This window comes from Micrasema longulum, unplaced genomic scaffold (genome assembly GCF_059751315.1).
Source record: "Micrasema longulum isolate JH-2025_06_02 unplaced genomic scaffold, ASM5975131v1 h1tg000850l, whole genome shotgun sequence".
Classification (NCBI taxonomy): Eukaryota; Metazoa; Arthropoda; class Insecta; order Trichoptera; family Brachycentridae; genus Micrasema; species Micrasema longulum.
Window position 1 is genome coordinate 387,034 of NW_028278042.1, and position 17,766 is coordinate 404,799.

The 17,766-nt window shown below is 30.5% G+C and overlaps 1 protein-coding gene across 1 annotated transcript in view; it reads right to left on the bottom strand.

The window, feature by feature from the left end:
- The window catches only part of nvd (cholesterol 7-desaturase nvd), a 40,869-nt gene extending 30,063 nt beyond the window's left edge, over positions 1-10,806 (bottom strand). The window contains exon 1 of the mRNA XM_088231130.1: positions 10,656-10,806. The gene's annotated coding sequence lies outside the window, so the exon portion shown is untranslated. The remainder of the gene's footprint in view (positions 1-10,655) is intronic.
- Positions 10,807-17,766: the final 6,960 nt, after the last annotated feature.

A 17,766-nucleotide genomic window follows, 5' to 3' on the forward strand; every position in this document is an offset into this window, starting at 1 on the left:
TATTTATATTGATTTTTCTAATGTTATTATTATTCTTTGAATTTATTAAGCATCATTTAATGAAATAAAAAATAAAAAAAAACAAATGAAAAAAATAAGGTCCTTCCTAAACACAGGAATTTCCTAACTAGTCGGGACCTGAACAAATAAATTCCGTACATTTTAAAACTGTGAAATACTAAATAAATAAAATATGCTCCATACATATGTCTTGGCAAGTTGCTTGCGGAGTTTTAGTTTGATATTATTTGACTCAAAAATCTTTGATTTTTTGTTATTTCGCAAACTACCCACAAATGAATTTTTTTGTTACACATTGGGAATGTGTTTTGAAATTAAATATCTACCCAAGTAAACCCCGAGATATTTTATTTCGTCCACAGAATTTGTATTTAAATATAAATTTGCTTTACGGATCTGGGCTTGAAGGGGAGATTTAGCAAAATGGGAACTCTCGCCTTCCACACAGTAGCCAGGCTCTTTATGGATCTGATCTAGGATATAGATGTAAAATTGCGTAATTTTACCAAAAGCCGCGGTAAAATAACGTAATCTACCGTAATTTAAGGTATTTTACGGTAACTTTCGGTAAAAAACAAATATTTACTTTATTTATTTATTTACTTAAGTTAGTTAATATTACATTGTATATTAACTAATATATTTACAATTATAACAAATACTTATTAAATATTTCTTACATAACTACATTATTACAATAAACATAACATTTTTTTTTTAAATCCGTAAGTTTTCTTTCATTCTTCATACTTTCAGGCATCTCATCATACAGTTTTAACCCTTTATACATTAAGCTATTTTGTGGTTTTGTTTTTTTCTTTAGTGGTAGTCTTATCCTATTTCTATTTCTTGTCCTATATTTATGTACATTTCTATTTAATATAATTTCACTTATAAAATACTTTGGCATGAGATTATTAAACACTTTATATATAAATACAAATACATTATACAATAGTCTTTTCTTTATTCCTATCCAGTTCAATTGTTTTCTCATTTTTTCAACACTATTATATTTGCTTTTTTTCAGTATAATTCTCATTGCTCTATTTTGTAGTATTTCAAACTTGTTTACGTCTCCCTCGTTAGCTAAATATAATATAGTAGAGCAATAGTCCCAATGAGGGGCAATTACTGTTTTGTATATAAGTTCTGCACTCTTTTTATTTATTTTTTTTCGAATTAAATATGAACAACTCCCTAGGGAGGAAATCCAGCCAGTCTGCAAGCATTTGGACATAATCAAACATTGTTGAATTACTACCTGGTAAAAGAAGAAGTATAAAAATTGGAAAATTGTTTTCAGGCGTTGCCTAGTAGGTGATTTGGTTCAGCCGGATGAATCTCACCCACGTGATAAAGGTTTCAGCTCTTTTACTTCCCAAAAGTCAACAGATAGAACAGTTGAGGAAATGTGGATGTTCAAACATGGGCAGAATGGTGAATGTTACACAGTGTGTAAAGTGGCCACTTAAACCAGCCAATGACAGGTCATAAGCCCTGTAAATGCCTAGACTTCCATATGCCCTTCTCAAAAAAAATTCCCTCTCTGTTGAAATAAATTTAAATATGAACAACTCCCTAGGGAGGAAATCCAGCCAGTCTACTTTGTCCCCATTTAGATATTTTTATTACAAAAAATTGTGACTTAAAAAAAAAACTTTTTGAAACTCTGTTAAATAAAGCATTTATCAGTGTGTAATAAGTTTATGTTCCTTCAATTATGTTTATTTTATTATGATTTCAAAATTTTTGAAATGGTCAACTATATTATAAAAATCCCTCTTCTCCACCCCTCCACTCTATTTCCTCATCCCTCAACCTTCTTAAGAGCAATTTTTTTTTCTCATGTCTTATATAATGTGTTTCACATTCCAATATACAGGACCAACCTGCCAATGGTTATGCCTGTTGGAAGGGCTATCTCTATGTTGAACAATATCACTTCGGACATTGACATTTTTCACGTCTCTGAGGGAGTTTTTCGTTACAAGATTCTCTTACTTTTTTAACATATTATTCTTTGGATATTATGTATACTAATGTGTTTTCTTTACATATACCTAATTTTACCTAATTATTTCTATATGTGTGAATAAAGATATTTTATTTTGTAATGTACATATATATGAATAAATAAATGAGAAATGATAAATGATAATATATTATTTTTCTCTTTACTGGGTAACATGTTCTCTCATTATATTTGTGAAAAACTTTAACTGGATGTCTTTACTATTTTTTATATTTTGTATTTTTATATGACAACTGTTGTTTTTCCTAAATAAAAATATTTTTTTTTTTTTTTAAGCAAAAAAATTGTGCATGCAAGCCATAGTTTGTGCTGTGCTGATCGAGGAACAGCGAATTATTATTTCGCGACCGGCGGATTGGAACATTGAATGCCACTTGTTCCAGTAACGATGGTACATCAATTAAGCCATTCTGTAAATTAAATATAAATATGGAGTCAATGTTATTTCTACGTTTTTGTAGAATTTTTAACATTGACTCCATTTCTCCGTAAGTGTAGTCTCCCCTTTCCAAAAGTAGAATGGAATATTTTTTTAAATATTTTTTACGTTCAATTTCATCCAAAATGCAACTTTTTAGACCCCTTTCAATTTGATGTCTAAAAAAATAATGACTCTAATGTAGATGTAATAAAAAAAGTATATCAATGTAAACAAAACATATTGAAAAAATAATAAAAACAGGTTAGAAAGTCGCGAGGATCTTAAAAAATTCAATCAATAAATCGGAGAGTGCTTTCAAAGAGCTGTATTCTTCATTCGTCTAGCCGCAAAAACGTTAATGTCATATCAGAATAACAATTTATTGTAAGCAAGCTTGTTTATCAGCACACAATCTGTCAGATAAAATCATTTCATGGGGAAGTGAAAAGCTAGATAGGAATTATCTAAATAACATTTTATCAATTCAAAGGTACTCCCTGTGTCCAGGCGTATGAAGAACACAGCTTTTAATTTTTAATTTATTACCAAAAGAACTTAAATTTAACTCACATTGTAACAAGAGCAAAATAAGAGAGTGGCTTCTCGATCAAGAGTTTATATATGAATAGTAGCTTAGGTGTAAATATTTTAATTTTTCATGTTTTTTTTTGTATTTAAAAATTAAATTTATATATTATTATTTGTATAAACATTTTTATTCTGATCTTTCCGGCTGTTAATTTTTACCTGTTATTCATTGTTTTTTTAAATGTAAATAATATTATTAAGTTAGTATAAATATAATCTTCACCAACAAGCTACAGAAAGTGGCTTGGTGGGATTTTAGTTTTAGTAAAAATATAACAAGTGAAATTTTTTTAAACTGTAAAAATGTATAATTATACTATTAAAATAAAAAAAAGTTCTGTTTGTGAAATAGAACCAGCAGGTTTATTCTGTCACAATTTGGTTTCGTAAGTTCGTTCGTTTGTCATGTATCCATCTCACGGAAGTTCGGAAATTATAAAAATATATAAAATTTAAAGGCTTTTAAACTAAGCCAATTTTTAATTCTTTTATTTTTATCTATCGTATTATCAGCGCTATGATTTTTTGACGTTTTGTGTTTCTGATATTACTCCACGTGTGACATCCAGTCGCACAGACTACTTTTGTTGACTACTGTCAACAGGCCGGCTTCTCCTGAAGAGTTTTAAGTGGTTTCCTCTCCACGTGAGCAAATGCTGAGAAGTTCCCGATTGGCCAACTCTAGAATATCCTTCATGTGCCTCGATTATTAACGCTATATCTGTATATATGGATACGGTATACAGACTAACATTAAACCCATCAAAAACGGAACAACTATGGGTGGCTTCAGCCAGACGACAGAATTTGATCCAGGATACGGCCCTACCCAATGTAGGGAGTACCGCTTAACCCAGCGTTAAACTACTGGGAGTTTTACTCAATTCTGACCTTTCTCTTGACGCTCAAATTAGTAGAACGATAAGTTCATGCTTCTACCAGCGGAGACAAATTAAATGCATACGCAAAAATTTGCCGGTTGATGTCGCCCGTCAATTAATAAATGCGTTTGTAGTGTCTAGAGTCGATTATTGTAATGGTATCTACGCAGGTCTACCAATGAACAAAATGACTCGCCTACAGTCTGTATTGAATGCCGCAGCGAGACTTATTTTCGGAATCTCTAAGTTCAGTCATATCACTCCACTACTTTGTGAACTACACTGGCTACGTTTTCCACAGAGGGTCGAATACAAACTCTGTCGGCTTTTGTATAAGTCACTGCCCAACTCTGCTCTGGAATATCTAAGGGAACTATGCACTCCAGATGAACTAGCTGACAGGCGTCTCACGCTTAGATCAGCTACGTCTACGGCGAGAGGAAAAGTTATTATACCTCTGCGCAAACAGCGCACTAAATTTGGTGAACGCGCATTTGCGGTCGCGGGCCCTATGGCATGGAATGCTCTCCCAGCAGAGGCGCGAGGCTGTGAAAGTGATGTGGTGTTTCGGAAAAAACTTAAAGCCAACTTGTTCTCTAAATCGTTTGAATAAATCCGTAGCATGTGACAACAAAATATATCGTTTTAATTAAATTACAAACTTAAAAGCTTTAATTAAATTTATTCACTATGTAAAGCGCCGTTGAGGTATTATATTACGAAAATGGCGCTGTATGAGTTATCCATAATGATGCAGAATTCCTCGACTGGGTTGTTTTATAAGAGTATTCAATGCTCCATCCCCATTACACCATGGTTTGAAATCGAAAAGCAATCAAAATTGAACATCTCTTTAATATCAAGAATGAGAATAGGACATTGTCTCGTTGCCTCGCATTTATCGAGAATAGGCGTCTTTACTTCGGCAGTGTGTCTTTGTGAAAATGACGATGAGACATTAGATCATCTGTTTTTTGACTGTCCCCTCTTCGAAAGAAGTGAATTCCTTCAAAATATATGTGAAGAATATAATACGTTCCCTCTTAACGTAAAATTTTTACTAGCCCAGAATGATTTGGATACTTATTTACTTCTGACTAAATTCCTAAGGACAAATAATAAAAAATTTTGAATTTGTTAAATATTATTTGCATAATTTAATTAATAAGTCTAATTGAATGTCCCCTTTACTTTTGGCCCGAAATTTCATTTTATGTTTACGTTTACTTTATACAGTAATAATATTTTATTGTCACAACTCTTTCATACTGATTTTAACTACCTCACATTATATTATATTTTTTCGTGGGTATGGGTTTTTTTTTGTCGTTCACTGAAGCGTATATTCTTTAAATTTCTTTTTCTTGTTTCTAAGAGCCAAAATCACTCGCAAACGAGTGGAGGCGTATAAAAAAAAAAAAAAAAAAAATACTTAACTTCCGTTCTATCTATATCTTACCTCGGTATGTTCTATCTACTTGGCATATCGACATCATATGATCTGAACAAACCAATAAATGACCGCAAAAATTAGTCCGTGTTCCTTACATCATTAACATTTTAAATAGTTCTCATAATATTTTAAATAGGCTTCTGTGATAGAAAGCGCCCACTTCCAAGTGATTATAAACTCCAATGAATCCCAATACTTATTTATTATATTTATTTTTTTATTATATTTAACTTTTTGTACATAATGTTATTTGTACATTGGCGGGCTTATTTCTTCTAACCAACCATTAAAATAAAAGTTTTATTTTTATAATTCAAGTTACAGAACATATTCAAAAGAAAAAAAAAATAAAAGCTAAAGATATATAAAAATAGATATAAACGTATTTGTTTATAAAATACCTTAAATCAAAACTATTACTCAATGGGAAAAAGGAAAAAAGAGGAAAGAGGAAAAAGGAAAGGAGGAGAGATTAAGGAAGAGACTAGAGATGTTTCTTCAGACGTGATTTAAACAGAGTTAATGTAGTAACATCTTTGATGGTGGATGGGAGATGATTCCACAGTCGAGCCGCATGGACACTATATGAGTTTGAGAAGAAAGAGGAATTGCGGATGGGTATTAAGTGAGTGCCTTGATAATTAGAACGAAGAGGTAAACCATGAACTGATAAGCGTTGAAATTTTTCACGCGGGTATATAGGAGCGTAAGGACTATAAAGTACATTGAACAGAAGTGAGAGGGAGTGATAGTCTCTCCGCTGTCTAATTTTGAGCCATTTCAGTTGCCTACAATAATTAGAAATATAAAAAGCTCCCCAGGGAGTTGAATCCAGAACTTGTCTACAAAAATTTGGACAAACTCAAAATATTGTTGACTTCCATTTATGTTTATTTTCCTTCTCTTTTTTGTACTTTAATTAAAATAACCTTACATATAATTATTTTATAATATGGAAACTTTACTGGTCCATTAGAGTTAAGTCTAACTGTGTTAAAATATAAAACAATGTAACTGTACTGTATGTTTCCTAAATAAAAGAAAATAAAAATAAAATAAAAATAACAAGTTGTCTTCTTTCAAACGATCACTGAATCAAATTCAATTATAAACACCTCTCTCCGGCTTCCACTACCACCAAGTCTACTATATACCATTGTGTCTTTCTACTTTTCTTTATAATAATTTTCCAAGTATAAATATGTCCTTGAAAATGCCCATTGGTCGTTTATATGAATAAATTATTAAGAACTAAAAGCATACGTAATTTTCACACAAAACATATTTACAAAAAATTTAATAATTGATTGTTAACATAAAATAATAACCAATATTAAGCCTTGTTACGTATTAGCCATTGAATTATTTTTTTCTTAAAGTTTTGTCAAAAAAATTTTTAAATTTTATTTTTTTTATTAAATTGAAAACATATTATACATAATTATACACAATATTCCCAAGGAGTTTTTTAAAAAAAAAAACTCATTTAGGGACATACAGATAACAAATTTATTTAAAGACGTTTTTATATTTTTAACTTTAATATTATTTACAAAAGCAGAAAAATTAAAATTATGATATACTACAAATTAAAAAAGGTATGAAAAATTCTTAAAAATAACAAAATACTAGGCATGGAAATACATTAAAAATGATGTATGTATATATACATACTGAACTAGTACAAAAAAAAATCATTTTTTTTAATTAACAAAATATGCGTTAATACAATACAGGTTAATTTTTTTAATCAAAAACGTATTGAAATTATGTATACAAGCTAAAAAAAGTATTAAAAAAACACAAATAACATTTAAATAGTATTAAAAATTACATATACAAGCAAAAACGGTAGAATATTAAAAGATATATGTTCAAGATGCGCATTCTCTGGATAAACTAACATTATTTATTCAAAGTACTTCTGGAAAAAATAATTCTTCGATTCGCACGTCCTGTTTCTATATTTTGAAATAGGTACTTTAATTAGGAATCATAGAAAGAGACAACAATTTCATTTATCTAGGTTCTCTCATTAGCGATGGCGGTGGGTGTGAAGGTGAAATACGGCGACGTGTTGGTATTGCCAAAAGTGCTGTGAGTCGGCTGGTGAAGATCTGGAAGAATCGCAGTATAACCATTAACACCAAAAAGAGACTGGTGAAGGCCTGGTCTTCTCAGTGTTCACGTATGGTGTGGAGTGTTGGACACTGAGGGAATCTGAAAAGAAAAAAATCGAAGCTTTCGAGATGTGGTGCTGGCGGCGAGTGCTGCGGATTCCGTGGACGGCCAGACGTACGAATGCATCTATTCTCCAGGAGCTGGACATAGGAGAAAGACTGATATCCGTGTGCGAGAAAAGAATCCTGCAGTTCTGTGGGCATATTTCCAGGGGAGATTCTGATAGTTTGGAGAAAACTATTCTCCTGGGAAGTGTCGAAGGGACCAGGTCGCGTGGACGTCAACCGACAAGATGGAGCGGCACAGTCACTGAGTTATCAGAATCATCACTGACGAATGCCTATAGAAGAGCACAAGACCGTTCCAGATGGAGGGAGACTGTCCACAGACGAGCCATGCCTGGAGTCAGGCGTAATCACCATCCTCAGACATGAGGCACGGATTGAAGAGAGAGAGAGGAATCTTATTGAAAATTTTAAGAAATATACAATGAAGTGTTCTTTGGCTATATTTGTTTACAAACCTCGGTACTGACAAGCCTTCACATTGTTTTAGCCTTGTATTATGTAAATATAAATACCTTTTTTGGTAGTTACAATCAAATCGATATCTAGTAACAAATTCCAGCCATGAAATAGCATTTACAGACAATGCCTGTCACCCTTGCTTTTAAAAAAGTTCAGGTACCCTCTTCCTTATCAATTCTAGCTGATCTGTTAATTTATTTTAGAGACTGGTTTTGTAAAAATGGAACTTTTCAAATGTTGGTTTTACAAAAAAGGCCAAGAGAAAATATTAAAAATAAAAACATAAATAAAAAAAATCTTTTTTGAGAAAATGAAAAACTATCTTATTTTTAAAAAAAACTTACACGCTTACACGACAGACGTTGTCCTGCCCGAACGTTGGCTTGCCTTGGAAAAATACTTTTAATTGATAAGTAGGTACCTAGGTACTTGCTTGTGATTAAATTCCAAAACTAAAAATAGTGCACATTCAAATATTAAATTTAAGTAGGCACTAGTTTACGGTTGAATTCCAAAACAAAAAATAAATATTTTTTCAAATATGGCATTCTTTTTGCAAACGTCAAACTCCGGTCGTCTCACCAACAAAGGGGTGTACTTAAGTAGAAATACGATTTTTAAAAGTGTATTGAAATCAATATTATTTTAGTGTTACCAAAAATCTAATAAAAAGAAATAAATGGGTAGAAATTTTAAGGAATTTAAGGTAAGAATCTGATTGAGATCCACAAAAAACAAATGATGTTTGTAAACATTCAAAAACATACTTTTTTTATACACAAAAAAACAGCATCTTTCCATTTTTTGCAAATGCATTCTCCTCGAATGCAACCCTGGTAGATCGATGAATAAAACGTTTATGCCCATAATTTCTTTTTTATATATCCGATTAAAGATTTTAATATCTACGAACACCCACAGCGCAAAGATCTATATTTCTATGAAAACCGCACGTAAATCGGTTAAGCCGTTTAGGAGGGTTACGGTGACATCACACGTACAGAGAAATTATATATATTTAAAGATAATTGATCCCTCTAATGATTAATAAATAAGTCTTAATATAATATTTGAACAAAATATTTTATTCTCAACATGCTGCCTATAGCTGTCCTTAATCTTTTACATACTTAAGTAATATGTTAACCCCATTAAAAAATATATCAATAGCCCAAATATACATATTCGTTAACTACACCGATTTTTTCACAGTTACAAAATATGACAATACCATTATGAAGACAATTAAAAATATGAGATGCTCTCTGCCCAAAATACAATTATTTACATAATTTAAAAAAAGCCCTTCAGGTAACCCATCGTCAAGTTGTTCAAAGAATTCGATAAAATAAGATTGCAAAAAAAATATCAATTTTGGGAAGGATCAGAAGATTTATTGATAAGGACTTTTGCAAAACTATTTAGAAAGCAATTATTGAACCACACGTTCACTACTGTAGTAGCATTTTATTTTTATCAAACAAAGAAAACATAGATCAACTAACTGTATTACAAAATAAAGCCTTTAGAATCATTTTGAAAAAAAAACAGATATACGAGGGTAAAGTCGATGGTAAATGAAATGAAATTATTAACATATAAACAAAGAATATTTTACAATACAATGATATTTGTTCATAAAATTATAAACTCTAATAAAAAACAGAATTTTGAAAAAAAAATGATCGGAACCAGCATGAACACGATCACAATACTAGAGAAGTGAACAAAATTAGACTTCCATTTAGGAAAAAGGCAAAGTCACAAAATTCAATTTTATTTAAAGCAATTAAAAAGTATTACGAAATGGAAAAAAATATTTACGAAGAAAAAAACACATCAAAATTTAAAATAATGGTCAAGACATATGTGATAAACAATTTATAAATTAAATATATTTGCAATGTTATTATTAGAACACACATAACAATATGTATGATATGTGTGCCCTACTTTAAGATTTAAATAAAAAAATAAAAAATATCAGGCAATTATATATTTATAGAACAATAATGTTTGTGAAAGCAAATTATTCTATCAAATCCCAAAAGGAACACTCCCACACTACCAGAAGTCAAACTAGAGGATGGGTCACGGGGTCTACCGCAAACTCTGAATTTGGGCAAAGAAATTTCAGGTTTCTGGGCCCTAAAATATTTAATATATTACCCAAACATTACAAAACCATGAGTTGAATTTAATTAAATAAATTTGTAATAAAATGGTTACTGGATTTAGGTACAGAAAATCGGAAAACTTGTTAAAAAACATTCTAAAATAATTAAGGATATATTTAACTATTGTATAACTCTTTAGTAAATTAACTAGTTGGTCGTCATTGTTATTGTTTATTTTGACATAAAAATGTCTGCCTTAAAACAGGTTGTACCTAGTTAGGCAGACTAGACATAACCCAGAGAAATCTATTACCTAAGTATGTATGTAGTAGATAAAACAATTGTTGTTTTTTTTGTTAATGAACCGTGATTATTATTATTATTATTACTGTATTTATTTTTTTCAAATAAAATTTAAAATTGAAACTCACCAGTCAATTCGATGAACACATATTTTCACTGTTGAAAAATACAAAAACACACAAAAACAATATTTAAAAAAATTAAAAGATAAAAAAAGTTCACTCTCTATGGACGAAACCACGCGAGTCTCTTCCCTCTTCCTGTTGGCGGGACCGTTTGAATTACGAGTGCGCGTTCGATTGTTTTTATATTTCGAATAAGGAACGCGACGCGCGCGAACCTGGCGGCGGATTCTGTAATACTGGCGCCGCGTCAAAAAATTACGCTTGTCGCTTTTTTTGTGTGAAACTTTCCGTGGAAATTGATTTGACTCGAGTAAGAGATAAGCATTGTCGACAAAATCAAGAATGGAGCTCTGCGCTGGTTCGCACATGTAGAGCGAATGGACAGCGACCTTTTAAGCACGCCGAAAAGCATCTGTGATCGCGGTACAGAAGTCATTTTTTAACCGTCATATTTCATTTCATTTCATTTATTCAGATATTTAGAACATTACAGAAAAAAGACCCAATTCATTCTAAATACAATGATATATCACAAATTACAGTAGATAGTTATGTTATTCAAATAATATAACAAAATGTAAAAAGAAAAATTAAAAGTTGGAAAGTGCTTTCCTAAGGGAAGGCCCACTGTCGTGAAATATGTCGACATCCGAGGCGATGCGGTTAAGTAGCAGGATTGCTCTACCAACCGGCATAACCATTGGCAGGCTGGTTCTGCATCGAGGTAGGTAAGACAATCGATGCTGTCTTTGTCGAAGATAGTTATCAGGTACGAACAGACCTACATCCATCAGAATTTCTGAGTGATGTATGCGACCACCGATCAACTGGAAAAAGTGAACACCCAAATGAACGTCCCTCCTCCTCCATAATGACTGATAGCCTAGCATCCCCAGTAAAAAGTCGATTGGGAAGAGCCGAGGATAATATCCACACTCTTTTAGGTACAGATAGCGCAAAAAATTTTCTGCACTCTCTCCGCCATCAACGAGTATCGAGTCTCATGTGGCGACCAAATAATGGAAGATGAATAATGGAAAAATAAAAGATGGATCAAAAAAGGTGTCCTGAATTGTGTCTTTGTTGCACCAAAGATGCGATATTATGCTAATTAAAAATTGAAAATACACAGAAAACATACAGTCATACAAAATAAGTATTTAAAACAACAATTTTTTAACATAAAAAGACCAATTAAGTTTTCATGAGTTAAAAAGATATAAACATTAAATGTGACAAAAAAATAAATAAGAATTTTAAGTGAGAAAAGAATAATTGATGACATTTGCGTTTTCCATGGAGGTAATAAATTAAAATAAATAAAAATACAGAATGTACACTCCGAGCCATCCACGCACACACATGAACGCACATATAAAACATACACAAACGTATACATTACATGCGGCACATATACATAGCATAAACCACTCAAGATGCACATTCAGCAAGTATCCCAAATAATCGACCCCATGAAGAAATTTTCTGTACAAATGCAACGCGCAGTTAAAAATGTCTACATCAATACCGAGTCCGTTATAATTTCTGCAGGGACGTCTAATGAATGAATTCGATTTTTCATATTAAATTTTCTCAAGCCAGGGTGTTCTGTGATGTTATTCACCGCTGTAATTAGGCCTCCTGGCCTGTTTTGGTGCAAAAAGAAAATGAAATAAAAATAAATAAAATATTTAACAAATGAAAAAAATTTTTGATTAAAAGTCTATAATAATAAATAAAATAACCACTTTACTTCCTCATTATGAAATTATATTTCCCTACCGCCGTTAAAAAATCTGCCGTACAGAATTCTTAAGAAATTGTCCAAATTTGGCGAATTTGACATTATTTTCAACTTGTTTAATGTGCGCAATTTTACTTGGTGTATAATTATTATGTAAATACATAAAAACCGCCTAAATACATAAATAATGAAAATACGCAATTTTAAAATTCAGCATTTTCTGTTAGATTTCTAACACGTGGAAAAAATTAAAATATAAAAAAAAAAACATTTTTAAAATTATAAAAGTCAATGAAATAGGTACTGCCCAGTAAAAAAAAATTGCTAATTATTAGAAGCACATTTAAAAAAAATAAATTTGTAATTTTAAATTCCAGCAGAAACGTTCAGTACATTGGCCACGCCCCCAGTACGTTACGAATCATGTTTATTTGTTCCTGGCCAATGAAATTTGTTCAGAACAATGTCACGAATTTTGACGTCACAAAAACCGAGGCCAAACAAGTCACATTTTTCATGCAACGTATTTTTATTAATTTTTTTTTTTTTACACTTTTGTCCGAAAATATTTCTCTACAAAATCCATGTTGATTTCGAAAAAATACAATGATTTTTTTTAATCCATTTCAAATATTTTTATCGGTATTTGTGGTATGTGATATTTTTCTATTACCCTTTCAATTGATAATATTTCAAATATGTATTTTTTTGAATTCTGTGTTTTACATAAGAAATTTAAAAACTTGGAAAAAACACAACACATGTCTTGTAAATATATTTTTTGTTTAAATTAATCAATTAAGATATATTTGCAAGTAAATTATATCGACGAATACCGACGTAGAAAACATCTCCTTTCTCTTCCTTAATCTCTAATTCTTTCCTTTTTCCCCCTTTTTCCTTTTTCCCATTGAGAAATAGTTTTGATTTAAGTTAATTTATAAACAAATACGTTTATTTCTATTTTTTTGTATCTTTAGCTTTTAATCTTTATTTTCTATTGAATATGTTCTGTAACTTGAATCATAAAAATAACATTTTTATTTTATTGGTTGGTTGGAAGAAATTGCCGTCCAATGTACAAATAACATTATGTACAAAAAGTTAAATAAATAAATAAAAAGAAAAGTAATCATAATTTTGATAATTTCGACATTTTTATGTAAGATTATTAAAAAAATACATATCTTTTAACATATTACAACAGAGATAAAGAACATTTTAGTGAAGGTATAAGTCTAGATATCTACAGGGCTTATGACCTGTCATTGGCTGGTTTGAGTCGCTGCTTAAATTGGAAAAAATATACATTCCTATGGAGGAAATCCAGCCACTCTGCAAGCATTTGGATATTACTCAAAACTTTGTTGAATTAACTACCTGTTAAAAGAAGAAGTATCAAAATTTGAAAATTGTTTTCAGGCGCTGCCTAGTATGTGATTGGCGGCCTCCGTGGTGTAGTGGTCAAGACGCTTGACTCACGCACGGGAGGTTCCGGGTTCGATTCCCGGTGAGAACACAAAAATTAAAAAATGTGATTTTTCTCAAGCCTGGATGTTCTGTAATGTAATTCACCACTGTAATTGGGCCTCCTGGCCTGTTGTGGTGCAAAAAAATGAAATGAAAAAAATTGGTTCAGCCGGATAAATCTCACCCTTATGATAAGGGTTTCAGCTCTTTTACTTCACAAATGTCAACAGATGGAAGAATTGTGAAAATGTGGATGTTCAAACATAGGCAGAATAGTGAATTTTCACAGTGTGTAAAGTGGCCACTTAAACTAGCCAATGACAGGTCATAAGCCCTGTAAATGCCTTGACTTCCATATTTCCTTCTCAAAAATGTTTTTCCTCTCTATAAAAATTAATTTAAATAGGTTTATTTGAGTTTTTTTTTTTAGTTTTAAAGCTGATTTTGATGTGTTGATTTATATGTCAAGCATTGTATAAAAAAATAATTAACATGCCGGACACGATTGATTTTTCGTCTGTCAATATTAATCACTCCTTAGACGTCACTACAAAGTTATGTCGTCACTTTTGCTGACAACTTATTGTAATCAAGCTATATTTTAAAGACTATAGTTCGGCGCTCTTTTCGTTCGCGAACTAACTGACCGAGATGTGAGAAACGTATCTTTAGTTCAATTTTTCCGACCTTGACAGTACGACCGGGTCGTTCGCGAACTACACACCTCTAAAGTAGACGTAATACCACCGAATTGTAATACTTTTTTACTGAGAAAATAATGACACATGATTTATTTATTTATTTTTTACTAGAAGAACATAAAAATGCTAAAAGGGAACCAGTCCCTGGATTAAAAAAATTGTAATTAGAAACTTACCAACAAAATAATATTTTTAATAATTTTGTATATCAACTGATTTATACTAAATTATTAATATTTAATATGACAACATAGAATTAAGAATAGTCCAGAAACCGCATACGCACATCAAACAGAAGGCGACTAAACTACTCATAAATAATTAGTTTTACGTTTGGACCCATTAGTTTCTTTGAAGACGTCGCTCAGTACGCAACTCCTGATTTGAATTCAACTATTCCGTGTTGTGTCCTTTTAAAGTGAAGAAATACCGCTAGGATCTTAAAGAAACAGGATGAGATCACATTTCATGCGTAATTAGCAAATAAATGTGTCAGTAGCAAATACATTACTTAAAAATTGAATTATATTTCCATCTGTCAGATTGTCTAAGAAATCAAAATGTGCATTTCGTTTGTGTTGCCAGAGTAGTAAATTTTTCTACCCAACTTTATTAATGAAAATTGGACCTCGGATTAAACAGCTCTGTGGTGGACATTTGACCGACATTATCTTTAAAACATCAAATATTATTCAACATGACATAAAATGTCCGTTTTATGTAAAATATAATTTGTTTTATATTTTAAGTTCAAAGTTCATTAATTCAATTACTCTTATTAAATGACCCTTTATCGATTCATTAGTGGTTCGATGGTTTGACGTAATATCCTCTGCAAACGACGTACTCACGGTTATTATGGCCATACAGCGAAATTAAGAGAACCTTTTTTTTATGAACTAGTAAAATCACTTTTTAATACTTAGCCTACTTCCGCGGAAACGGCGTGACACTACGTTATGCATGTTGCCTATGCAAAGGCGCAGTTAAAAAAATAACGCATCCAAATTTATGCTTCACAAGGCCCCGATTACAATAGGAAATTAACAGAGTTATATTCGACTGTCTATATAGAAAAACCGATATTTGTCTACGAAAATGAGTATATTTTCATGAACATTTAAAGTATCTTCGTCGGAAACCTATAATTGAACATGTTTAGAAGAAAACAATGTATGCATATTCTGCTTTTCACACAGAAAACTTTATTAAAAATTTATTTATTTATTATTTATTTATTATTTATTTATTATTTATTTATTATTTATTTATTATTTATTTATTATTTATTTATTATTTATTTATTATTTATTTATTATTTATTTATTATTTATTTATTATTTATTTATTATTTATTTATTATTTATTTATTATTTATTATTTATTTATTATTTATTTATTATTTATTTTTTATTTATTTTTTATTTATTTATTATTTATTTATTAGTTATTTATTATTTATTTATTATTTATTTATTTATTATTTATTTATTATTTATTTATTATTTATTTATTATTTATTTATTATTTATTTATTATTTATTTATTATTTATTTATTATTTATTTATTATTTATTTATTATTTATTTATTATTTATTTATTATTTATTTATTATTTATTTATTATTTATTTATTATTTATTTATTATTTATTTATTATTTATTTATTATTTAATAATTATTTATTTATTATTTATTTATTATTTATTTATTATTTATTTATTATTTATTTATTATTTATTTATTATTTATTTATTATTTATTTATTATTTATTTATTATTTATTTATTATTTATTTATTATTTATTTATTATTTATTTATTATTTATTTATTACGAGTATTTCACGGTTTTAGAATGTAAAGAGTTTCTATCGAGAGATTCTCGTTATAAACCGATGTACTTACATAAAAATTTGATTGTGGGGGGATCGGTAGTATGTCTTTGTAGTCGATCAGGAGAATGTTATCTTCCACTAAAGCTGTCATTTTAGAGTGTATCGTGACGTTTGCTTCCCTTTGTTTCATATCGATGCACCTACCCAAAACTTGACGACGAAAAAATATAATAACTAAATTATTTTTTTAGAGTGGTAACTTTCTGACGCATATAATCTGTGTCTGGCGCCTAGATACTCACATTTGTCAATAGGACAGAACCTAGCGACATTATTTCCACATCTAGGCGTTCGTTTTATTAAAGTGACAGTTATGTCAGAATTTCATTCGACTTCAAAATTAACCTTTTTCTCTCTCATATTGGCTTTTAAGAAAAAAAGTACCAACCTCAAAACGATTAAAAATTTAAATAAATCGTACTTAAAGGAAACATCGTTTTGTGGGACAAAATTTTTGACACTTTTAATGCGTAGATAAACGTATCCAGGGGTTCTAGACTCGTCGGTATAAAATTATGTACTTACATCAAAACTTGATGGGGGGGGGGGGGGTATCGGTAGTGTACCTTAGTAGTCGATCGGGAGACTTTTATCTTCAACTATGACGTCATACTGAAGCTATGTCATTTTAGAGCGTAGATATGTGTACCGTGACGTACGCTTCCCCTTGCTTCATATCGATTTACCTACCCAAAATTTGAAGATGGGGGGTCGGTAGTATATCTTTGTGATCGCTATAGCGAATTTATCTGCAATTATACCGTCATGGTCAAGGTATGACGTCTTTATCTTCCCATCATAATCGAGGCCCAGATCTGGCGTATTTTTTTCGACCAGCGAGCTTTAGAGCTAACGAACTTATAAATGTAAAAAGGTCACTGAGCTTTCGTAATAAAAAAAAGTAAAATAAAATTTGTCTCACTAACACAAGTCACACACTCAACATTTAGCGTTTTCATGGGACAACTGACAATTCCTCGATTCGTCAAATTGTATGGAAAGTCAGCAAATGTGACACTTCCCATGAAAATCGATAGCACCTTCCGATGTCCGACGAAGCTGGAAATTTGTCCAATTTATATTAAAAGCTCTTACATTGTTTAAAAAACCGACAGCTGATAATAAAAAGATATAATAAAAACTTAACTTTTTAAATTTATTTCAACAGAGAGGGAAACTATTTTTGAGAATGTATTTTTTAATTTTATTATTTCATTCAGAAAACATACAGTCATACATAATAAGTATTAATAAGTAAGGTATTTACCAGGAAAAAGACAATAGATCCTGTTTACTGCACACC